This window comes from Camelus ferus, chromosome 2 (assembly GCF_009834535.1).
Source record: "Camelus ferus isolate YT-003-E chromosome 2, BCGSAC_Cfer_1.0, whole genome shotgun sequence".
NCBI classification, from domain to species: domain Eukaryota; kingdom Metazoa; phylum Chordata; class Mammalia; order Artiodactyla; family Camelidae; genus Camelus; species Camelus ferus.
The window spans coordinates 29,166,965-29,193,257 of record NC_045697.1 but is presented as its reverse complement, the minus strand read 5'-3'; the positions used below and the strand labels follow the sequence as shown (position 1 = coordinate 29,193,257).

The following is a 26,293-nucleotide window of genomic DNA, read 5'->3' as shown; positions in this document are numbered from 1 at the left end:
GCTGTCCCTGCTTTATGGAGTCCTGCCTGAGAATGGGTCCCCTGTCATACCACCCATTACATGTCCTGGGAACCACGTCTACACACCTCCATACAACACTGCTTAGAATATACAGTTTAATTATTTTACACCTAAAATCTTACGGATTGTGACAGGCTTTGTGTATTGGTACAGCTTAAAGATCAAGGGAACATTTTTGTCTAATGACAACCCTGCTATCTATATGTGGTGTTCACTTAAAATGCACAGAGACTTACATACACACATTTACTTCCATTTTAGGTCCAGGGGGAGGTCTTGAAAATCTCCTCTAACCCTTAATTAGACACCAATAAGAAGAGGTTAAGAGGTTGATCTGGACCAGTACCTGAATTCTAAAATGAAGAAACCAAGGCTAGGGGTTGAGAGAAAGGAGGCCCATTGAAATAGCCAAGCCTAGAACTCAGGTTCCAGGTCCCTTGATGCTAATGGCCTTTTTTCTTCACTCTTCTGTCTCACTGAAAAATTCATTTGTAGCTTTTCCTCTATATTCACACTACCACCTTCCTAGTCCAGCTTTTATTCCTGAATTATTGCAGTAGCCATGGAAGGAAATAAAAACAATCTGGAAGAAATTGCATCAAAATGCTAACTATGGTTGAGTGTGAAAGGCAGAGATCTAGTTTTAATTTTTATATCTGCTTTTCTGTGATTATACATTTTCTTTAATAAACAAGTGTTACTTTCCTAAAGGAAAATAAAAAACCATTAGTGGAATAGCCTTCTTGCTGGTCTCTGAATGCCTATCTGTTATGCAGTCCTTTCTGTGGCTCACCATCAGATCTGCCTTCCTAAAACATGTTTGTCTCCACTCATTATCCTGCTTAAACCTTCAGGGGCTCCTATAGCTCTTGAGAAAAAGTCTAAACTCCTGGAATCCAAAGGTCTGTAATCTAGCTCCACCCTTCTGTGTGCCCTCTTATCTGCACCACGCCCAGCACAATCCTCCCTTCTGGCCCGGCCAGCATCCTCCTGTCCTGGAACTGGGAAAACCCTATCCAGTTCCTATGCTCATGTTGTTCTCCATACGGAGAGCCCCACACTCTGTCCCTTTCTCTTCATGTGTCCAAATGTTGCCTGTCTAAGCTCAATCCAAGTACTTCCTTCTCCTGCTCACATATGTCAACTTTTATCTGTGTCAGGGATGGCAAATGGGTTCCAGGTCCAGGCAGTTGAAAATATGTTGCATGGAGGATCCTGAGAGCCCATCCCTGCGCAGAGGGAAAGGGTTCTGGGATCAACTGTAGTTTCTGCCAGAGGCACAAGAGGGAGAAGTGACAGAATGTCAGTTACATATTTTCCATCCAGACCGATAAGCATTCTTAGACCTGTGATGTCCAACACAGTAGCCTGTAGCCACATGTGACTGTTTGAACTAATTAAAATGAAATATAATTAGGAGAATCAAGAAAATGACACAGGTGAACATATTTATAAAACAGAAAGAGACCCACAGACATAGAAAACAAACTTATGGTTACCAAAGGGGAAAAGGCAGGGGGAGGGATAAATTTGGAATTTGGGATTCGCAGGTACAGGCTACTATATATAAAATAGATAAACAACAAGGTCCTACTGTGTAGCACAGGGAACTATTCAATAGATTGTAATAGCATATAATGAAAAAGAATATATATATATATATATATATATATATATATATATATATATATTATATATATATACATATATATATTATATATGTATAATTGAATCACTATGCTGTACACCAGAAACTAACACAGCATTCTAAATCAACAATACTTCAATTAAAAAAGAAAAAAGAGTTCACTTCCTTAATTGCACTACCCACATTTTAAGTGTTCAGCTGACACATGGCCACTGGCCACCATACTGAACAGCAAAGACAGAAAACCCTCTATCAGCACTGTTTTAGCCATATCGTTATATAACAATGTAAAACAGAATATATTTGTTTCGTGTGTGTACCTTATTTTCTCAGTGAGATCAAAAGCTTTTTATGGTCAGGACCCTCCGTTATACTCCTTTTGTATCCCAGAGCATTAAGCCAGGGCTGAGTATGTTGGAAATACTTTATAAGTATTTGTTAAATTGAATTTTTACTACCAATTTGGCAATGTGCTATGAAGGAGCGTAGTAGACAGAGAACTAATTTGGAAATCAGGAAATCAAGTTTCTGGCCTCAGCTTTTCTGCCAGTTGGTACGGAACTTAGAATATCTCATTTAACCGAAGTAGGTCATAGTTTCCTCAGATGTAAACAGTTGTAGACTCTATCGAGGATTCTTCCAGGTTTGGGATTTTGTGGTACATATGAAGTGTTCACTGTTAAACAGAAGTGCACACGTGCACACACACTGAGAATGAAAACTAACCTGTTAAAAAATATTCTAGCTTATTTAAAATCCCATTTATCTTATTTTCCCAATATATAAAAGTCTGTCATTTGAAGATTAAATTTCCTGCCAGATCTGCAGCTAAATTCTTCTTTGAAAAGGATCATAAGAAAGGGGTGGTGACCCTATAAGTAGAGGATGCCAGACTTGGGCAAGCGCGGTGGAGAATTAGGTAGCCTTTATCAGCACGAAGGCAATAGAGCAGCAACCAGACTGCAGAAGCCCCTGTTGATACTGTCCGCCCTTTGCCGCTGCTCTCAGTGAGGGATCAGCAAACTATGGCCAGCTCTGCTGCCGGTTTTTATATGTGGCTAAGAATGGTTGTTACACTTTTAAGGGTTTCCAAAAAAAAAAAAGCAAAAAGAAAGAAAAATATGTAACAGAAGCCATATGGCCTACAGAGCCAAAAAATACCATCTGGCTTTACACTAATGTCCAGTGACCTTCATGTACAGATCCAACCACTTTTCAAGGCAAATCACCTTCTGAAATGTCATAAGGGCCTGTGGCTCAAACACAGTGGGATAAAACTCCACGTTCTCCATGTGCTGAAGACAAGAAAAGGCAGCGGGCCGATAGGGTGAAGGCCGGGCGGCGTGGCTCCTCCCCTTCATATCTGAGGCAGGCAGGGGCCTTGACTCTGAGTGTTCTGAGTGCAAAGCCAGGCCTTGGATCTGGTCTGTGCATTCTGGTCCTGACGTTGGAAATTTGATGAGTCACGGTTTCTGGCTGTGTCCTCCTTGACATTCAGCATTCACCAGAATAAACTCTGAAGGCCTCTTGAAGGGGAAAGCTGCACTCCTTGGTCACCCAAGCTTATCTGAGGAGGGAGCCCAGGCTTGCATCTCAGTTTGTTATTCTTTTTCTTTTTCCCTCTTGCAGGCACTCCTTTCTGTGCTTGAGGAATCTAGATGGAGTGTGCAGATAGAGGGACTGCCCTGCGGAGGTGGACCCAGCCACCAGGGCAGGGCTGGGCCAGTATCTGAAAAAACAGATAGCAGCCCTGCCAGGTGGGCCTGAGGAGAATGGCAAAATTGACAGTTTTAGAAGTAATAAATGACTCTTTAACTTCTCCTTCCAGTGCCCCATGACCAGGTGTCTGGGCCCTTGGGTTTCCCCAAAGCCCCTTTCTACGTAGGCCTGATCTCTAGGTTCTCATCAAGTCTTGTTTCTAAACGCACCTCCTTTTAATAATCTAACATTCCAGTTTTGGCATCTTTTCTGATCTACCCTTTTTTTTTTCTCCTTCCCTGTCCCATTCTCTCCTCCAGGCTAATCCTCAAAGTTCTGTCACCCTTGGTTTCTGTATACACAACTGCCTTTCCTATAATCTAGTGTGCCTCACAGCTAATAAAAATCCAAATTTACAAAACAAAAAAAGATTTGGAAGGTAAATTTTCCCTTTGTTAAAGTTTTTCCCATGTGAAAGACTAGTATCTCTCTCTCTCCCCCCTGCCTTCTCCACCCCTTTATATGTTTATCACTTTCTATGTTTCATTACAGCAATTAGTAATTAGGGGAGGGCCCCTAGTTGGCTGCAAGCAAATTCTCTTTTGTATTTGCAGATCATGAGGCACTGTGAGTGAATATACCCTTGCCCCTATGCTGGAATTATAAAAAGTTTACTTTCCTTTGTTTGTTTACTGTCGAACCTGCGCTCGTTAAATATATCTAGTGGCCTGGGTCATGATCATACAGAAAACAGAACCTTGGCTCACTTAACAACAGTGGTTGCATTTGCTTCATTTGGTACAGATTCATTTGGAGAAATTACCAGTTTATTCTCAAGGATGATCCTAGCCCAGCACCAAGCTCCCAGCAGCTTCCAATTAATAGTAATGAGCTGTGCCTGTGCACCATTGCTCCATTCTGGAATTCCCAGCTTGGAACAATGCAATTGTTATGCCCAGGGAAGCATCCATTAGGAAAGTCTGCTCCAAGTCACAATGCTCTGGATAGAATTCCCTGACACACAGCCTTGGTTTTCATCGTTGCCCTGGTGGCAAAACACACAGCTATGAGACAGAGAGAAGAGAAGCAATAGAAATCGATTTGCTAACATCTGAGATGCAAATACACAGAAAACCCCATCATCTTTGGGATTCTTCATTATTCAGAGTTCAGTGTAAACCTACTAGTTACAAGCTGAGATTTTGGCATCTGAGTGGTTGAGTTGCATTCTTGCCTTTCACTAGTTAGGTTTACTCAACTAGGGATCTTAATGGTACTTGCTACATAGGATTTTGGAGATAATTGAAGAGGTAATGTATGTCAAGAATTTAGTGCTGGCTCTGGTACACAGTAGGTGTTTAATAAATGTTGGTATTAGTGTGTTAGCACATGTGTGAGGGGCATGGTTTACTGCAGTTTCTTAAACTTTTTGGGCTCAGCACATCTTAACAGGTAAATAAAGGACTCTCAATTAGATATAAACTTCAGATAAGCAGTAAGTAATTTTTTTAGTATAAGTATATCCCAAATATTTCATACTTATACTAATATATTATTTCTTTTTATCTGAAATTTAAATTTAACTGGGAGTCCTGCATTTTTATTTGAATCTGGTAACCCTGTCTTCACATTCCTGAAAGTTATTGAGAAACCCAAAGTGCTCTCTTGTTCATGTGCATTGTAACTATTTACCACATTAGAAATTCAAACTAAGAAATTTAAAATATTCATTAATTACTTCAAAAATAATAGTAATTTCTAACATTAACTGTATTTCCCAAAAAAGTAGATGGTTGAGAGCATATTATTTACATTTTTGCAAATCTCTATAATTAGGGGCTTGATAGAAGTCAGCTGTATTATATTTGCTTCTCCCTTCAATCTGTTGAGATACGTTATTTTTATCGAAATAAATAAAGAGTATTCAACTTCACAAAGATACTTAGTTGGAAAAGGGGGGAGTATTGTAATAGCCTTTTCAGATAGTTGAGAGCATTCTTCTTTGATATTAAACCCAAACTCTATGAGAGATCGTCTCATAGAGGTCAGTAGCAGTGTGGAATCTGAAGCCTTACTAATGAACTCTTCATACTCTTACAATTAAAATCCACTGGTTTATTTTATACTTTGAATGGATCTTTCCCTATGCCCGATTCTGTAACATCGTGAATTGGTCATTTGGAAAATACCGGTTTCCTGAGTGTTGAAGAGCATCCAAATATCGATGCATTTCATTATGCAATATTAAAAAAATCACATTTGTTAATATCACAACTAATCTCATCAGAAAAGCCTTTAATTACTGGCAAGCTGTCATGCTCAATGCAGGTTCTCTAAAATTTTAACTTTTGTTTGAAAGCTCGAATTTTATCATTGGAAACAAATACTGTTAGTCGTGTTCTTTGAAGTGACAGGCACACTTCATTCATTTTCCAGAAAATGCCAAATACCCAAGTCTGAATAACCATAGTGTATCTGTCTGTCATTCTTTCAAGTAAAAATAACTTTCTGTGACAGGAGGAGGTATATAGTTCCCTCTGTAGCTCAGTCACACACGTGACTTTCTGTGAGCCTATCATCGTAATTTGGTCTGCAGAAGAAGTGCTTTCTGCTTGCTTGCCATTTTATCACATAGAATATTTTTTTAAAAAGATATATACTCAAAAACCAAGATGTAATAAAATTAACATTTTCCTAATTTGAGTACATTCTTAAGAAAAATTGTCTCTTTAAAAAATAAATTAAAAAAACTTCAAGTGCCTGGTGGTAAAAAAAAAAATGCTACAATTATTACTAAGTTTGGTGCCACTGCCTTGTTTTGTGCTGAGGGGCATTTTTACCCACCATTGCCTTTTCATCATTTGTACAGTTGTCAACACAGTGGGAAAAAAGGGCAGAAATGTTAGTATTATGATGAAAATAGTTTTGACCTTGCAGACCTCTGAAAGAGTCCTAGGGTCTCCTAGGGGGTCCAGGGACCTCACTTTGAGAACTGCTGGTCTAGTGGCTGATGTCTCTTTCATTGGGACACTGATGTCCCTTTTCACTGAAAGACAGTGCTGGACCATGTAGTCATCATGTGTTCCAGTGTCTCCTTCCTTAAGCAGTTTGGGAAAATGCCAGGGGCTCTTGACCTTCCTGAGGGTCTCATTTAGGCTGGGCTGGGTGACCAGCAGTTTCAGAGGTGCACTTGGGACATTCTCTGAAGTTCTCTTTAAAAAACTGAAGGGGCTTGAGTGACTCAGGGGAGTTCCAAGACCTTGCCAAGATTCTGGGAGACGTAGCATCTCCAAATAAAAGATTCACCTCCTGCTCCTTCCTCCTTTCCTATCAGTAGTATCTGGGGAGCTCAAAACCCCTTTCAAAATCTGGAACCATCTTGCAGGCCAAATATATACTAGATTCAAAGATATCCAAGCTAGAAGTGGGCCCCTAGAGCCGACATCCCCTCTGGAACAGGCCCAGGGTGATGCAGCAGCACTTGCCAGAGGTTGATTTTTCTGCCTATCGGAACTCTGCTGTTAAAAATTCCAGGTGCACACCTGCAGCTGGCATACCCTAAACAGTAGCACAGAATTCAACTTAGAATTGCATGGCTGCAAGCAGGAAAATGCTGGTATAAAACATTTCTTTTGTATGGAAGGCACAGTTCTGTATGAGGGACACAGAATTGAGTCTCTGAGCAGCTTGGGATTGAATATAACAGCACAGCAAGTGCTACATATAACCCAGGGAATTTTAACATAGCCTACAGTGTTTAAAGTTAAATATCAAATGTGTAGCCACAGAAGAAATGAACATAAAGGCCTACATGAAGTAGGGGAATCCATGCCATCTGAATGGTTTTTGTGGTCAAATCGGGGCCCCAATAATAGAGTTTGCCAATAGGTTTCAAATTTAGCAGGACAGATTGTCTTTGGTATAAAAAGAAAAGATGGATGGAGGTGGTTGGGGAACCCAAGGGAAAGGAGTAAAAGAACAGGGCCAAACGGGTTCTCACAGAGCCCAGTAAACATATACAGGTAGCTCTGGATTGGGGCGATAGACACGTAGTCCCTAGAGTGAGCAGGCTGCACTGTACCTGTGGCAGAAGAGTGTAGCTCAGGCAGAGAGCAAGGATTTGATTGAATCCGCTTGGACTCTCAGTTCTACCCTTTTCAGCTGCGTGCATGCCCATGGGCACTCTCTGAACCTAGCGCCTTCTCATCTGATTAAATTAAACGAGATTCTATATCAAGTACCTGGTAATTGTGGGCATTTAATAAATGGTGCCTGTTTCGTGGCATGATCTGATGGTTTGATCAAAGTTCAAATGTGTTCCTTCTTAGTAAGCACTGGACACCATGCTAAGGGGTGCAGAGGTGGATGCTCCTGTGGTCTCATACAGACAAATACGCTGGTGCAGGATGACATGGGTGCCCAAGAGAGCCACTAATAAGGAACAACTCCTTTGAAGTGGATAATTCTTCCCCAGTCATGCAGGTTTGTCAGTTTGGAGATTTGCTCCTGTTGGGTTTACCTAAAGAAGGGCACGCAGGGACAGTATGAGCCAGGAGGTGGGTTATAGGGGTCAGGTGAGATAGACCCTAAAATTTAGAGGATCGGTTTGACCATCCGAGAGGAAGGAAGGAAGGAGATGAGCATAGTGCTCTGAAGAATATGCTGCAGTTAGCAGGGAGACCCAATCCTCAGTGGGGCACTGAAAATAGGTGCGCTTGAGGGTGGGGAGTTAGGTTGGTCAGCACCAGGAGTGACAGCGCCGGGAAACCCCGACCTACCAGGAGAGCCGGGCTTCCGACCACGTCTCATCAGCAATCTCCGGGTGACCTTGGGCCAGTTGTTGAATCTTTCTGGATCTCAGTTCTCTCTTCAGGAGACTCTGGATGGTAATAACATCTGTCTTCCCTCCCTCACTGGCTTGTTTGATACATCACATAAATAATAGGGGAATGAGGGTGGTGAGAATAATTGCTCTCCATGTTCCCACCTTCTCTGTCTCCCTCAAGAAAGAGAGGCAGGAAAGGAAGTGGGGGAAGAGAGAGAGAAAATTAGAAAAAAAGAAAGAAAAGCACAGGGAAAGGGAGGCAGGTAGGTATGTGTGTGAGAGGGCAAGATGAATTCAAGAGGCGAGATGTTGTGAAAGCACAAGGACGGCAGCCTGGACTGGACGGGAGGCCGGGGAGGCCCCTCACCACATGCCCCGAGGCAGATAACCACGCATGTAGGATACCCACCCAGGACGGATTAGTCAGCCAGGCCCAGGAGAAGCCAAGTTAATTGCCCTTAATCATAGCGCTAACCCGAGGCCTCTGTAATATGAGGAAATTGAAAATAAGATAAGACCTATACATATGAACTGCGGGGAGGAAAAAAGTAGCAACAACCCTTAAAATGTTTTGAAAACGTAAAGAATTGCTCTATGCCATTTTTTTTAGGCTCTCAGATTGGGAGTGCTGTCAGTTAGTTCTTTGAAAAATCTTCCCTGGTTCTAGACATTTTTATTTTATAGGTAAGGAAATAGGCTCAGAGAGGTTAAGTGATTTGCTCAAGGTCACACAGCTGATGTGTAAAAAAGCCATGATCTCAATTCTGTATTCAATTTTCTTTCCACCCCACTGGACATGTTACAGGTATGAAATACAGAGTATTCATGGGGACTAGGGTAAGGAGTGGGGACGCCAGAGTGGGTTTTTTCATTTGCCTAACCTGGCTGTGTGTGTGATTCTAAAGCCAAAGTCAATTCTTCCTTCTCCTCTATACGGACCGCCTTGGTCTCCTTTTAGGGAGTAGGCTTGAAGGTTGCTGAATAATTCTACACTCTCATTTCTTAGACCAGCCCACTCAGAGCTCCAGGAGCAGGTAGGTCGTACTGGCCGTCTGAGCTCTGGACTCCAGCAGTCTCTATATGTAGCTTCTGTAAAACCAGGCAGACAATCCCCGGCACCCTCTCTTTATCTTGTTAACCCTGGTGGTACCAAGAGGCACCTGACATTCTGGGTATGCTAATAATTCGGTGCCAGCAAGTTTCTGTTATCCTCCAGTTGTAATTGTTAACTTGAATGGAATGCAAAACTTCTGGTTTGGAGCTGAGTTGGTTTTTAACTGTGAATTACTTGAGGGATGTGGAAAATGGGGAGTGCATTTTGTTTACTGTGGAAGATGGTTTATGAAAAATTTTTTTGGAGTTGCATTTGCTCTGAAAAATAGAAATATACTGTATGTGTATAGTTGCTACTGTGTCTGCAGATTCACTGTGAACTCTACCCTTTATTAACTCTTGCCTTTGACACTTTTTTCATTTTAGCAAGCCAAGACTTGCTTGGGGATTAGAACAAGGAGTTTACCATAATGTTGCCTAAAAAAAAAAAACCCACACAAAACTCGAACGCTTCAGTATCAAGGTTTATTTCTGTGAGCCTTTCCAGCCAACCCACCCCCGCCCCTTGCAAGTTTGGGAATTTTTTTCCCTCTTAAGGGGAAGTGTGGAAAGAGAGCCTACCTGTTCATTTGCATTATTGCACATCACACGATATCTTTGTGACCATTATATTGTGTTCTCTCAATGGTGTTTGCTCTGAGGGTGGGACATAAGGCTGTTTAGTGTCTCGTAAAACATTTACCAAAAGCACTGAGCCATGGTTTTGAAGGGCATTCCGTTGCCAGCGTGTGGGAGGAGAGAGCCAGCAGGGAGAGAGAGCTCCAGGTGTTTGGCAGGTACTTGTTTCATACTTTAGTACTAATTTATACATGTTTAAAATTTCAGATTACAAGTGATTCGGGTTCCCTTCTGCTGAAAGGGTGGGAATGGTGAGGGGAGGAAGGGGACAGAGGAATTGCTTTGCAAACTCTATTTTTCAGTGGCTCCGAGTCCCCGGATAATTGTAATCTTCAGTTTCCATGAAACGTTGTTTTCGGTTTTACTAGAGGGTTGTGTGTGTCATGGAGAAGGAGGTAAAATCTACCTGTGCTTGAGGTTTTCTCGTGACCTGAATCAGAAGTTAGCGTTTGCTTTAGCAAAGAATTCGGAACCAGGTGCGGTGTTTCTAGGAGGCGACGTGTAACCTTGTGATTTGCGTTTCATTATGCCCCGTGACTCGTTCCATTAAAAGCGTTCACTAAACGGAGGCTCTGGTTTCATGAAAAAACTTTTAAACTTTCTTCCCTCTTCCACCCACTACCCCAATTAAAGGTCAGCTTGAAAGACTGCTTCTTACCCTCAAATTTTTGTTTTTAGAGCGCAGTTTTCAGGAATAATTTTATATACTGGTCATACATCATTTTGGAGAAACTAAAGACTCAATACTTCTTAGGAATACTAAATATCTATAGTCTAGCTTGGTTTGTGTGTGTGTGTGTGTGTGTGTGTGTGTGTGTGTAGAAAATATAAGCATATATGATAAAACTAGAGCCTTAGTCAAATGTTTACATTTGTTCAACTGTAACAATGATATCCTGGACACAGATACCTGAAACTGTGTTACTAGTGGTGAAAACCAAACAGTAAATAGGAAAATCTAGAAAAAGCGTAGCTCCAAAAGATGTCTGTCATGGCTAGTTCTTGGGGAAAGGAGTTACAAGGAGTAACAAGGATATGGAATCTTCAGTCTGTTTACTCTGCCTTATGGTTGGAAACCTACGTTTAAAGCCAGCACTAAAGGTAAGAGGAGAGTGGCAGCTCATTGATTATGAAAGAACGTGATTTGGGTACACTTTTGCCCAGTGACGCTGGCAGTAAGAAGCCGAGAGACTTTCTACTGACAAATTCCCAGTCATTGCAAAATGGCTGGAAGAAATGACTGTTTCAAAATCAGAGGAAACTTCCTTCATGGGAAAAACTTCTCTGTGGCTTTGTGTATTTAGGCAAATGAGACTAGATCTGACAACTGTGGGGGGCCAAATTCATTGATTTCACCCGAGGAATGGCGGATTTTGATTATTTTTATATGCGTGTCAGAAAATTGAGCTTGGCAACAAATCCTTTCACTACCTGGACCACTGAAAGTTTATATAACTTGCGACAGTCGGATTAACTTCTTCTTATCTCTCTTTTAAGATTTTGAAACAGAGGTAAGAATACTTGGCTGCCTACTTGTCTGTCCCATAGAAGCACCTAGATTGCTGAAGAGTCTGTCGAACTTGTGACCTTCTGTGAACTTCATAAATCCAAAATAGACCCTGACCAGTGAAGAAACTCTTGCATTGATTCCACTGTCTCTAAAGTAGATTGATACAGTTTGATGTTTGAAATTTTATCAGAGGAACAGAAAGACTCTGGTAAAAAGTCTAGAAATAAACCATTTTCAGATACTTTTGCTCCCCATTTCTCTTCATTTCATCAGGAAAATCCTAGTCAGTGCTGTTCGTTTATTTAGCTTTTTCAAATTTTAAATCCCAAATATCTTGTATGGATTTGTAAGAAACTAAAATCAGCAAAAGCTACATTTATATCTCTCCTTAGGAGTTCTTGCAGTTACATGATAGTTTGTTGATGGATCAAGTCAGACATCAAATTAAACCCTGGGTAAATTGGCCCATATCTCTAGCATTTTAAACTTTGCTGCTGTTCTGTGTGATATGTTAATAGTGCTTCTGTATCAGGCTGGCTTTATAAGATACAGATTTGAGTAAAGTCTGTCCACAAAGGTTGTTGTCATCTGTTCCTTCTGTCATTTTGACGGCAGATTCTTGGTTTGTAATATGTCAAGAAGGGGAAATCTCTGGGCACAATAATAGGCCCCAAATTAGGGGATGGTTTGCAACATGCAATAAGGCTCAAGGGGTCAGGGCTGTTTGGCTTGCTTGGACAGAGCTGTCATGCAAAGGTATGGGTGGGTGACACCACCTTTCAGGATGATTTTGGGTGACTGCGCCAGGAAGGTCACATCCTTGGGAACTTGGGATCAGAGCTATGTAGGCAAACTAGAGGAATCATCATAAAGACTTGGGCTATTTTGGGCTGGTTTTGTTTTTGTAAAAACTGAATTTATATAGGTTGGCCAAGCAATGATTAAAAATCCTTTACTTGTCTAGTAACTCAAGGTCTTAAGTAAGGCAAAAAAAGTCCTCACAGCAGTCACAATGAATGCCATTAAGTCCATTAGGGCCTCATTCTGTGCCTGTTGGCTCTTGGTTTAGGCATCTTTCAATAGAATTGCTGGTTTCTCTGTGCACAGTGAATCAGAACTCTTCTCTTTTTGTTGGTTAATGATCATTCATTCATTCAGCAAATACTAAGGTCTCGTTCTAGGCTAGGTTCTCACCTCTCAATTCTCAAATGTCACTTCCTCAAGGTGACTTTCCCAGACCCAATTCCAGACCCCCTAAATTAAGTCCTGTACTCCCCCCTTTATGATGTCATCACGCTTGTTTTATACTTGCCTCCTCTGCCAAAATATTAGTTCCCCCTTGAATCATGAGTGTCTTATTCACCATTTTATCTCCAGTGCTTAGCACATACTGGGCATTCTAAAAATATGTACCGAATAAATGAATGAATGAAAGAAAGCAAATAAGAAGGACCAGGATGAGGTAATAACCTAGGACCTAGAGGACCTAGAGGACCTAGAGGTAGGCATGTAACAATGAAGAATAGTCCCAGAGAACAGGGAAGGGGGGAAAAACTAGTGTCATTCAGTATAGACACAGTGACCCCTGAAGCCATCACTTCATCTCAGCCCAGCTCAACCATGTAAGTTTCTAAGCATAGCCTTGGTTCACCAAGAAGAAAAATGTGCTTAATATTGTCTATTAAAGTGATAGTGAGGACAACAAATCATCTTATAAAGATTTTCATCCAAGAAAGTAATAGCTTTCTTACTTACATGGATACATTCAATTATTTGGAAAATCTAATATATGAGTAATTCTTTATTCCTACAGTTATGAGCTACCAATGAATACATTTATCACTTATGTAAGATATAAAAAGAGCCTAGAAGAATGCAGGAGAGAAAAACTTCCATGTAATAAAATTAAGTCAGATAAGTGCTTTGAAAAATATTATTTTAAGTATTTATTGTGGTAGAACATAGTGGCAATAAAATGAACAAATCTTTGTATACAGCTTGATAAATTTTTACATATACCTGTGTAACCACTACTCTCAGTTTAAGATACAGAACATTTTCAGTGTCCCAGAAGGCTCCCCTGTGCCTCTCCTCCCTGTCACCTGCCCTGCTCCAGGTAACCATTATCTGATTCGTATCACCGTACCTTAGCTCTGGCTGTTCTTGAACTTCATAAAAATGGAATCATTCATGTATGCTTTGTGTCTGACTTCTTTCACTCAACATTTTGTTTGTGACTCTCATCCACATTGCTTCATGTGGCTCTAATATGATAACATGTAAAATGTAATACCCTTCATTGCTGCATCATATTCCTTTGTAAAAATACACCAGAATTCAATAAATTTGGGGGGAATTAAAGGCATGACTCTATGAGCTGAAAATCACTCCCTGTGTGTGTGCCAGCTCTCTAAAGTTAAGTGATCTCATAAAGGGTGGGAGGGAAATGTTATCACCTGAAAGGGTGGAAGGAGAGAAGTCTTTCTGGGAGTGGATTTGCTAGGTGATCTGCACAGGCTGTTTATTTAACTGAAACCATCGCCCTAGGAGGTGACTGCCACTGACTGCAGATGAGAAAACTCAGCCTGAGAAAAGTTCCATGACTTCTCGATCGGTCTCAACTAAACACACAAGTTGTCAGTTACAACAGGGAGCAATCCTGTTCTGGCAGAGACCGTGCCAGATGACCCCTTAGACAGTGCCCCCTCGTTAAGGGAGGTTCAACTTTTATCCAGTAGTGCAGACCTGTGTATTTCCTATTGGAAAGCCGACGATTGACCTGATTTTTCCCTCTTTCCCTTCAAAGTTGTTTTGTTTTTTTTAAAGAAGGCTCCCTTGTGTATTTTTCATTCTCACTTTTGTTTATGAATAAATTCTTGTGCCTTATGAATAATTTTTAGATGCACATGGTATATTCTAAAATCTGTGTTTAGCAACTATTGACTATTTTTTCAGATCGGGGTTTAATATCTATATATAAAGATATATTCAATCACCATAAGAAAGGTAGGTGAATTTCAAGTCAGAATAGCAGAGAAGTTTCCTGGGAAGCAAAGGTCATGTCTTTCAATGTGGGGTTTGAGGTGTTTTAAATTCTAATTCCCAGAAGGGTCTGTATGTCAAAGTCTCTGACTCAACTGAGCATCCTGGAAATGAACAAAATTTCTAAATTTCCTTTTTCTTACTACCTTCCTCGATTTTCCATGCCACAAGCGACAGACATTGATAAGTGTTCCATTCTTTCTTCAAAAATTACCAGAAACTTGCTCAGAATGTCCTTCAGTTAGGATAACAAAAGAGAGCATATACCCTTCAGATTCTTTTTCTAGTTGGGAATGAAGAAGATTATATTTTTAATTTTGCATTAATATCGTAAAGCTTATCAGTGTGATCAGGTCATCATTTCAGCCAAGCAGCAGCACGTAAGTGGCCCCTATGCCCAATGGAAGACCCCGAGGGTCTCAATCAAACATTTTAAGTCACTTCTAGAGAAAGCAAGAGATGCTGAGATTCTTTGCTTCAAAGTCTTCATCCTTTTCACAGTGGAAGGCCCCTTTCATATGGGGTGCTTGACAGCAGTCATCCAAGATTTGATTTTATTCTTTTTAACTTTATGAACAACCACCGGAACAATATCTTGTATACTTTAAAAAATAGCCAAATGATTTTTGTGGTTGCCTTTAAAAAAAATTCTAAGATGTAAAATATACCCATTTTGTCTATGAGAAAGCTCAAACAGAGAAGCTAAGGTCACACGCCTAGTTAGTGAGAAGAGCTGCCATCCAGGGCTTCTGCCTCTGTGGAGCCAGCTCTTCCCACCGGCCCACACTGCCACCCACCAGTGTTTGGTGAACTGCGTCAGCCATTAAAAACAGCTCTCCTTCACAGCACTCTTTGGTCTGTGATGGCTTCTCAAATCACACTATTTGATTGTACACTTGCTAAGTGTCAGGCATTGCTCCAGGTACTATATGTATGTCATCCCCAAGTCTTGAGACACTCCTGTAAGCTAGGATTCATTAACCCCCTTTACAAATGGGGAAATTGAGGCACTGAGAGCTCAAGAGCCTTAAACAAAGCCACATCATTTAGTAAATGCTGGAATCTGCCTTCACACTCAGTTTAGTTTGCCCCTAAAGTCCATTCTGTTTCCCCATGCCATCAGAAAATAGTGTCTTTTAATTATCTTCCCAATTCTAATTGAGGCAAAGGCAGGAGCCCTAAAACAAATTGTTGACTAGCCTTAACTCATCCTCCTGAAAATTGGGCATTTTCTTTAGAACTAAACAAAGACATGTACTAGGTTGGGTATTAAAAAAATTCCTACATCTTTTGGAGCTGTAGGAATACTAGATTAGGTTGCCATGGGGTCAAGTTGTGTGTGCAGAGGGTCCTCTCTCTGTTTTGTTTTGTTTGTTTGTTTATATTTATTTTAGTGGGGGTCCTGGGGATTGAACTCTGGACCTCGTGCTTGCTAAGCACATACTCTACCGCTGAGCTATATAACCCCCCCCAACCTCCCCCGCCACCACACGCAGAGGGTCCTCTTTCTTCATCAGCGAGACTAGGGGACTCCCTGGGGATGCTGGAAGAAAGGGCAGCTCTTTGGAATGGAGATTGGTCCAGGTGACATCAAGATCTCTCTAATTCTCAAAATTGCTGTGTTCTGAATAACAGTTCTGTGATGGAATATTGGAGAGAAGTATTCAAAGCCATTTTTTATCTTTCTCCATGGGAGTTGTTGTTTTTCTTCACCAAAGGGTCAAGTCTTCAGGCAACAGAAGAATTAGAATCAAGAGGTTTCCAGCACCCAAGACAGCTACAGTGTGGCTACAGACAGGATGGTCTCAGAGACACTGAGTCAGCCAGAAAGGTACCTTGGATGCCAGCTCGGTACAGAAAACACTGTCCTGAGGTTGACCTCATGCTGATCTTGTCCTGTGTAATAAAATAAGAGCCAGCCATCAGCTCAGCTCTCGGCTCTTCCCAGTGCAGTGGCTTTCTCTGTGGGGCATTTTTCCCACAAATTTACTAGCCTCTGGTGGTTACTGATTAATTGAGATAACATGCAGTATATGAAAGTAGTTGGCACATCATGGGTGTCCTGTAGCTCTAAGTTTGCCTTCCTCTCAAACAGGATTCCCTGGAAGGAAGTTTGCACATGTGAACGAAACTGGACTCTTATTTAATAGTGAATTCAATGTATTGAACACTATCACATGTGACTTTTTCTTCCCCTTAAGGGTTGTGAAACCTCATCATTTAAATTTGCTATTATTGAAGTGAGCACAATCTCTGTGTCAATCACAAATGCAAACATTGCCTCTGAGTAGAAACAAAACAAAAACTTTCATTCTACTTTTCTAATAAAATGGCTTCTTATTGTAAAGCTGTGAGAAATGCCCATGCTTTCATTTTTTAATAAAAAATATTAGAGCAGTTCATAGGTATAGTCACTGCTATTGCTTAATTTACATGTCAGAGAAAGTTACATCATTTAATGAAGGTAGTGTTTTCATTGGAATTTTATTTTATTTTATTTTTAATTATTTTGTTCATTCATTCATTCATTCATTCATTCATTTTAATGGAGATACTGAGGATTGAACCCAGGACCTTGTACATGCTAAGCATGAGCTCTGCCACTGAGCTTTTACCCTCCCACCCCTGCCCTCCTGGAAATTTAAAAAGAAATATTTTCATAGAAAACATCAGGCTCTGAGGGAGTGAGGTGCTGTGGAAAGAACACTGACCAGGAATCAAGGAATTGATTTATTCCTGGGCCTTCTCCCAGCGAGCCTGTGACTTGGAGAAACTTGTCCATGCTCGCGGCTACTATCTTGTCTTTGGTACTGTCGCACCGTATGATTCTCAGGAGCATTCTGGTGTTTGCACGGTGAAAGCTTTGTTTTGTTTTTCATTCTAGGAAATAACATGGATTATGATATTGTACTGTTATTCTATAGAAAAATTAAATATCAGAGGATCATGGTTTATGAAGTTTTCAGTTCAACCGCTCTTTATCTTTGCCATAGGAAAGACTGAAGAATCTTGTTCTTATTCTGAAAAATAAACAAACAACAAACAACCTTTTTTGTTTTTATAATTCACCTTCAGAAGTTAGCAGTCCTTTACCCTCCATAAACACTTCTTTGGTAGAGAACCTGCCATTTACAGATATTTCACAAGCGGCCTGTTTGGGCCACATAAAAGTTGTGACCAAAATAAGAAATTTGAGTGGAATGTGAACAAATTCAGTTCATGGTGATAATTTCTGGGGAAGGATTTTCCACACAAAAAAGTAATGCAGTATTTTATTAATTCATTGTTCTATTCACAAGGTTTTATCATGGAATCTGAAAAGGAAAACAACAGAAAAAAGTAGAAAGAAATAGTCTAATTCACAAAAGAGAAATACTGGTATATCGCAGATTAAAGCAACAGTGAGGTACCATTTTGCTGCCATGAAAGAATCAGCTTACTCACACGTGTCTGGTGGCCGCACAAATGGGTATGACGTAGTACGAAAACAGATTGGCAACATATAGCAAGATCCTTAGAGATGCTTAACCCAGTAATCCCACGGAGGGGGTTTTGTTTGAAAGAAATAATGTAGAAGAACGCCTCTGAAGAATCAGATGCCCAAATTCCCACCCATGATGAGAGAGGGTTTACAATTTTATATTTAATTATCCATATTTCCATCTCATATCCTCTTTTTTCCCTATGGCCTTAAATAAGAAATCATCTAACTGTACCCCAGAGTGTGTGTGTGTGTGTGGTGTGATATGGTGTTTCTGTGTTTTCCATGGTGTACATTGATTTTTTTTGTATAATCAGAAGACGTATATGAAAATATTATTTCTAAAAATCACTGAAATTCAAGATCTTCTAGAAATCACTGAAATTCAAGGTCAAATCCGCAAGATAAATATAGGAAACACTGTCCAAAGTGAAGGGAGCGGAAAGCAGTGACCATGGGAAGAAGGTTTTTGACCTTCCAACTGTATTCTGCTGGTGAGACTTTTAAACTCTTGAACCCTCTGAGGCTTTTCAGAATGTCCTGGACTGGTATTACTTGTGTCCACAGCTCTTCCTCCATGACCTCCTCCCCCAAAGGCAAGCCTGCAAGTCACTTTTCATGGATGATCCTCATCCGTGATCTGGAGGAAATCTTCTCCTTCCAATTCCTGCCCCCCACTGCTGGCTGTCAGCAGCCACCAAACACCCTCCAGACCTCAGCTCTATGTAGCCTCCTTCTGCTTTGAGGCCACCTTCTAGGGAGGATTCCCCTGCCCAGTGCAGACTCACCATACTTCTGTTATACTTGTTCTGCCCTCTCAGCTTTAGGTTCTGATTTCGAGTCTTTGTAGGTCTCGTTTCAAAGGCAGGGAGGGAAAGAAGAGGGAAGATTAAAAACGTCAGATTTTAGTCACCGCCTGTGATGCCACATTCAGACTTAACAAATTCAACTGTTTTCAAGTTCTATACCGTTGAACAGGGGCTGATTCACAGGCAGTCATTAACCTCTCTCCCTGCCTCTCCCTGCCTCCCCAGCAGAGAGATGGGAAAAACACCATCTTAGCTGGGGAATCAGTCTGTCCTAGCTTGGGAAGTCTGTCCACTTCCACCATCATGCCTGACTTCCCCTCAATTCAGACCAGGCTCACTTCATTGAGTGAAGTTCTGTACTCTCATCTGAACAGAGTAACAAAGACAAATCAAACAAATATCCTGTGGGAAGTAAGTCAACATGATTAGAAGACAACAGGCGATTTGTCCAACGTGGCAGACCCACCCAAGAAGCCAGGCAGGCAAACCTGCTTCAGACTTATCTCAAAAACAGTTAAAAATGTCCAAACTTGACCTTTGTGTATATTCATCCTGGTGAGCTGACAGGCCAGAATCAGGGTGCTGGCTGAGACGGGGGAAGAGCACGTGTCTGTGCTGGGGCTTGTGGCAGAGGTGTGTATGTAGTTGGTGGAGGTCGTTTCATGAGTCTTAATATTGGTGTCAGGAGGTGAATCCTGCCTCTGGAAAGAAGAGCCAAAAGACTAAAATAACATCACTTGAGCTACTGAGCTTCATTTGACTCTCATCTGAGCCTTTATTGAACCTTGAAAAAGGTGACCCCAAATTTTATAGTGCATTAAATGGTTTTGGAAGCTTGTCCCCACCACTGGAATGGAAAGGGCATTGATTAGGTTAGTTCCTTGCCTTCCACCAGACTGGATGCAGCATTTCAAGGCTTACTGATCTGCCTTAATAAATCTCTTATTCTGTCCAGGGGCTACCCTATGAATCTAGACCTGTGTTGTCCAATATGGTAGCTAATAGCCACAAGCAATGCAACTATTTAAGTTTAATTAATTAAAAATAATAAGTTAGTGCCTTGTTTACTAGTACATTTCAAATGCTCGATCATTTGCTTGGTGGCCACTGTATTGGATAGTGCAGATATAGAATGTTTCCTCGTCACAGAAAATTCTGCTGGACAGCCCTGATGCCGATAACTTGTTCAGGATCTGACAGTATGAAGTAGAGGCCGTGCCCCACTCCACCCTCTGAGGTTAGAACTGTAAGCAGCAGAACCCTTAGATCTGTTTTACATGCCACCCTTCTCTCTGCTTTCCACATCTTTGCCAGACAACCTTCCTTATAACTTTTATCTTCATGTTACATAAGATATGGCCATGTAACAAAATATATGGCCTCAAGTTGCAGTGATCAAGTTCAAATTTAGATTATGCTCAAATTAAGACCAGGAGTGTTTCCCTGTGTTTATTTCATTCTTCATCATAAATGAAGCCATAATCTGATCTATGCACGTTTGGACTCCAAATTAAACTTTCAGTCACCTGGGATCTCTTGTTTTATATTGCTGTTATTTTTTGACATTGTAGAACTCAATGAAGAACATAATTGTTCTGGAGGCCAGTTTAAATATTCACCTTGCAGACACTTCTTCAGAAGCTTAGAACTTGAAATTCATAAACAAGTGAAACCTGAATAAGGGACATGACATAGACCAGAGAACGTCACGGACCATAGACTGTGTGTTCTGTGATGGATTTATTACTGAAAAGTTGCAGTCAAAGGGAAATCTAGCAAACCAATTGAGTTTTCAATGTGTTGAGGAAGCAAAAAAGAGTACTGGGGGGTAGGTCATTTTGTAAAGAAAAAAAATGATTTTGTTACATAAACTAAATCACCTTCTAATTCGTTTGGTAAATTCAGACACCCGTGTGTTGTGTGTCTATCTCAGTAAGGCTGTACCTACCTAATCTGTCCATTTAGACCTCAAATAATTCACTAAATACAAAATTAAATCAAGTTGTTTAGGATCAAGGAGATGAAAATTTTATTGGTTATATTTTTTAAATGTCACACCCATTTGAGTTAGAATTGTTTAGGCAAAGCTAGTAGCTGTGGGGTTTTTTTTTCCCTAAAAAGTATTTTAAGATATTATGCCATCTTTATATACAGAATGTTTATTGATAGTTATGATTATATTTCTCTAGAATTTGCAAAAGAGAGACATTCATTGGGTAATTGAATGAATGACTGAATGACATCTCTAATTTAATATGACTAACCCAATAGTTCTAAGATCTGCAGTTATAACATGGGTGTTTCTAATTCATTTAAAGGAGTATAAGAATTTTTACAATTCTAGTAACAAATTGAACTTAGATTCACTTTAATTTTAAAAAAGAAATTTATCCTAGTATTACTTTTAGTGAAAGAAGTACACTATTACATCAACTACCGAGTGTTATAATTTAGGTCTAGCCCTTTGATTTTTGTAGTCTTAATATAAGTGTATACTAATTGGTTTAAAAAAATTCAAGATATTTCTAATATACACTGACGTTCAGAGGGAATAAATACAATAAATTACAATATGCCTACTTTTCAGATTTAATAGCTTTTAAAATTTTGCTACATTATGTCATCTAGCTCTTCCTCCATTTATGTCATTTAAAGCAAATAAAAATATATTATTTTCGTTTCTAGTATTTTAACATGCATCTTTAAAAATATGGACCTTTTTCAACCACAATGTTATGATCATACCTAACAAAATTAACAGTAATGCCTTGTTAATATCTAATATCCAGTTCACATACACGTTTCCTAGTTGTCTTAATAATTTCTTTTTATAGTTGGTTTCCTTTTTTTTTCTCTTAAAAAAATTTTTTTTTAAACAGCATGGAAGTGTCTTTATTTTGCTAAATTTGATTTATGTCCAAATTTTTTAAGACAAATCTATCAACTAAAATGGTATGTCTATACTCAACTACATTTGCAAAAGTTTGATATGGACTGTTTCCAGAGTTTTTGGAAGAGCCACTACAAGTCCCATGCTGTAGCTCAGTTTTACTGCTAGGTCATTTAGATACTAAGATTGACCTTTTCTTTCTTTCTTTTTTTTTTTTTTAAGTTGGTTTCTTCATTAAGGCTTTGAACAAGGCCCTCAGGGAATGCTTCTTTTAAGTCTCTTTTTTCCACCAACATTTTATTATTATAATTTCAAACATACAGCCAATTTGGACTTTACAGTGAAGTCCTCATAGCCAAAACCTAAATTCTGCCATTATCATTTGCTATACTTGCTTTATCACTTTATATACCTCTCAGTCCACTCCTAAATCCATATATTTATCATATTTTTTTGATGGTCTTCAAAAATAAAATGCTAAACATTGGGACACTTAGCCTGAAACACTTCATTCTCTGAAGTTCAATATTGTTTAGAGTTTTTAAAGATAAAATTTGCATAAAATGACTTGCATAAATCTTAAGTGTATATTTACTGAGCTTTAACAAAGACATACCCTGCTGTAACCCAAACTCCTATCATGATAAAGACATTACCATCACCACAGAAAGTTCTCTTCATGCCCCAACCCGCTCCCTGCCTCACCCCCCACCTCCCAGAGTTAACCACTGATGTGATATTTCCTACCACATATCAGTTTTGTCTGTTTTAGAATCTCATATAAATGGAATTCACTTAGCACGTACTCTTTCTTTCCCCCAGCATGTACTCTTCCTTTTACTCAGCATGTTTTATGCTAATGAGCTAGTAAGCCATGACATTGAATGTATCTGATGTTACTGAGCAGTACTCCATTGTATGACTGTATCACAGTTTATTTATCCATTCTCCTATTGATAGATGACTGAGGTTTTTAGGCTATTGTAAATAGCACTGCTATAAACATTCTTGTACAAGACTTTGTGGACAAATATTTTTATTTCTCTTGGATCAATACCTAGGAGTACAGAAGAATGCTAAATTAAATAATAATAAAGCTTGTAACTCAGATATTAACACACAGCGCAATTAATTATTAATCTTCATTATTATGAAGTTAAGGACTTCACCTAAGTGGGAAAACTCACAGTGCTCAATTGTGAAGAGCATTCCCATGAATATGCAGTGTTTTGCCAATAAACACTGAAGGGATGTAGTTGTAAAGACATTAGTGGGCTCTTGAGCAAAAAGAAACTATCACAGTGTCACGTGAGTTGTGATTTGATTTGAAATTAATCAGAAAATGGATTTTGCATGAACTTTGAGTTAGGAGAAAGGAAGTCTGTTTCTACCAGTAACTAGTAGCTTTATCACCTTGAGAAATAATCCAGTCACAGAGGAAATGAGGGGTTGAGCTAGAGGATTTCTAAGGTGTGGTTCAGGATTTGAGGACACAGTTGGGAAGAAGACGTATCTCTTGGTCTTCAAGCTGTTCACAGAGAAGGAGTGCCAGATGGTGCTCTCCAGCTGTGGAATGTCTGTGATTTTGCTGATTCATTATGTACCTCATCTCTGGCAAAGCACAACATAGTCAACAGATGAATGAATGAGTCAAATGAATGGATGAATGGAAGCAAAACCCCCAACCTCAGGAATGTTGTTTGTAGCTGTGACTACCGTGTGTCTACCACCGGCTGTAATGTAAGCAGAATATGCTGTCTGTGGTGATAAAGACACAGTGTGCTTGGAGAACAAAGGAGGAATGACCAAGTAAGATATATCTGAAAATTTAAATAAATGATATATTTTGGAATCTAAAAGCCTTTTGCTAATGTGTAAGATCCGTTTGCTGTGGATCTTAAATTCATCCTCTTTGATTTATTTTTAATGACTGTGTGGGGTTTTGTTTTTCTGTTTGAGGTAGTGTTTCCCCCTAATTTTTGCTTTGCAGTCCCACCTCTTATTTATGTATTCATTCAACAAGTATTTATTGAGGACCTATAATTAACATGAGGAGTGAGGCCGTAATGCCATAGAGAGGGATAAGCTAACTGAATAGGTCTTATCTGAAGCTAATTGTAAGATCTCCAGTTTGTGAAGGTACCAAATCACAGTCAAATTTATACATTATGTTAGACATGAAAACCTGTGTGTGTGTGTGTGTGTGTGTGTGTGTGTGTGTACACCTTATGTTTTCTAGCAATTAAAACCTATCATATCAACTATCATACTTAACAGTTTTTAATAGAATGCTGTATTATAGTTTATTTTCCAAGGATCCCTAAGAAGAATTTCCAGATTTAACAGTAACTTAAACATCTTCAGGAAAAGGAATTTAAAGAAGCATAGATTTTTGGTAACTGGTGTCCTGGGATATGTATTATTCTAAAAGGTTCACTGCTGATATGTGGCCCAAACCAACTGTGTATTCACCAGGCTAAGCAAAACCAGCTTGCTCAATGAAGTAAGTTCAAATTGCAAATGGACATTAGAGTTTTGAAGGTAGGCTGAAAATCGCTGTTCATATCTGTCTCTTTCTAGAATTGGAGAAATTTTTTAAAATAATCAGCACTTATAGTTCATAATATAAAATGAAGAAAACTTGTATTTATACGTATTTCTCTTAGTCTTCACTAGTGTTTAAAATAGTCATGTATTTACACACGTTGTTAGAAGGATACCAGCTTTGGATTAAAGACCCAGTGGTGAGGGGCTGTGGAGGGAGTGCAAACTTGGATTGGGGTCTCGCTGTGCCACTTACTTGCTGTGCAGTAAATTCCTTTACAGCTACATTTCTCTGTTTCTTATGCTGAAATTGGAAATGGTACTAGTTTCCAGAATGGTTGTAAGGATTCAAGATGATTATGTAAGGTGCTTAGTACAGGTGATGTGCAGTAAAGACTTCATAACTGATAGCTGTACTTACCTGCTTGTGGAGAAGAAGGAATGTAAGCAGCCTTAGCACTGTTTGTGGCCATTTTGGTTATAGCCAAAACTGCCCAGGACAATTGCAATGGTTGGGTAAAGAGTTTGTTTGGATGTCTGTATAGATGAGTAGTTTTGACCTTGGCTGCGTATTATAATCACCCAGAGGAGCTGTTAAAAACTACTAAGGCCTAGGACCCTACACAAATTCTAGGGTTTTTTTTTTTAAGTTCTCTAGCCAAGGTTGTTCAACCAAGGTTGATATATAATAATTTAGACCAAATGGCAGCTTGGAGCCATCATTCTTGCTGATAGCCTTGCTTTGCTCTATAGATAAGCAGATTTATGAGTAAGCTGCTGCTTAGCTCAAACAGATGCGGATCTGGTTCAACCCTGGTCAAAAATTCTCTTATAGATTTTCCACGGTTTTCTGTAAAAGCTACCTCCCAATAGGTTTTGTTCTTTATTCTTATCTGTCCTCGCTGTCTTTTTTCTAAGGGAGAAAAGGGGAGGCAAATAAAATAAAAGGAAATAGAGAAATGAGGATGATCAGTTGTTTCTGTGTCCTCTGAGCAATCCCAGTTAACACTGCTCAGGATAGCAGGCACAGATATGGAACTGACAGGTGACAGGGCCTTTTAGGAGCTGCACTTCAGTGGCATTTGGCTTTAATAATTGTAAAAAAAAAAACGCTCCATGAACATGGAAATTTTCTATAAGCTTTTACTAGAGAGAGAGAGAGACAGAGAAGGGGAGAGATGTGACAACTTTTCACAAGTTCAAAATAAGGAACTGCTAGGAGGAGCCTCTTTTTTTTTTTTTCTTTTTTTTTTTAATTGAAGTATATTTGATTTACAATGTTGTGCCAGTTTCTGATGTACAGGGTAGTCATTCAGTTTTATATAAATGTATGTATGTGTCTATATATATATATATATATATTCTTTTTCATATAGGTTATTATAAGCTATTGGATATAGTTTCCTGTGCTATACAGTAGGAGCTTGTTTATCTATTTTATATAAACTAGTTTGTATCCGATTATCCCAAACTCCTAATTTGTCCCTGCCTTCCACCACCTTCTCCTTTGGTAACCATGAATTTGTTTTCTGTATCTGTGAGTCTCTTTGTTTTGTAAATAAGTTCATTTGTATCATTTTTTAGATTCCACATATAAGTGATATCATATGATATTTGTCTTTTTCTGACTGACTTCACTTAGTACAATAATCTCTAGGTCCATCCGTGTTGCTGCATATGGCATTGTATCATTCTTTTTTTATGGCTGGAGTAGTATTTGATTGTGTATATATACACATACTACATCTTCTTCATCCATTTATCTGTGGGTGGATATTTAGGTTGCCTTCATGTCTTGGGTATTATAAATAGTGCTGCTATGAACATTGGGGGGCATGTATCTTTTCGAATCAGAGTTTTCTCTGGATATATGCCCAGGAGTGGGATTGCTAGATCACATAGTAAGTCTATTTTTGGTGTTTTAAGGAATTTCTATACTGTTCTCCATAGTGGCTGCACCAAATTACATTCCTTCCAACAGTGCAGGAGGGTTTCCTTTTCTCCAAACCCTAGGAGGAGACTTCTTTATTGGAATATCCTTTGTTAATTTTCTGTTTGAATGTCAGCACTTCTCTTTAAAGATACACTGGCACT

General features: G+C 39.5%; 1 protein-coding gene across 8 annotated transcripts in view; it reads left to right on the top strand.

The window, feature by feature from the left end:
* The window catches only part of RBM47 (RNA binding motif protein 47), a 214,140-nt gene that overhangs the window by 130,566 nt on the left and 57,281 nt on the right, over positions 1-26,293 (top strand). For 2 of the 8 annotated variants that reach the window (XM_032496473.1, XM_032496463.1), the window contains exon 1: positions 10,059-10,081. The exons of the other annotated variants lie outside the window; for them this stretch is intronic. The gene's annotated coding sequence lies outside the window, so the exon portion shown is untranslated. Of the gene's footprint in view, positions 1-10,058; positions 10,082-26,293 lie in introns of those variants that run through there. 8 annotated transcript variants of the gene reach the window in all.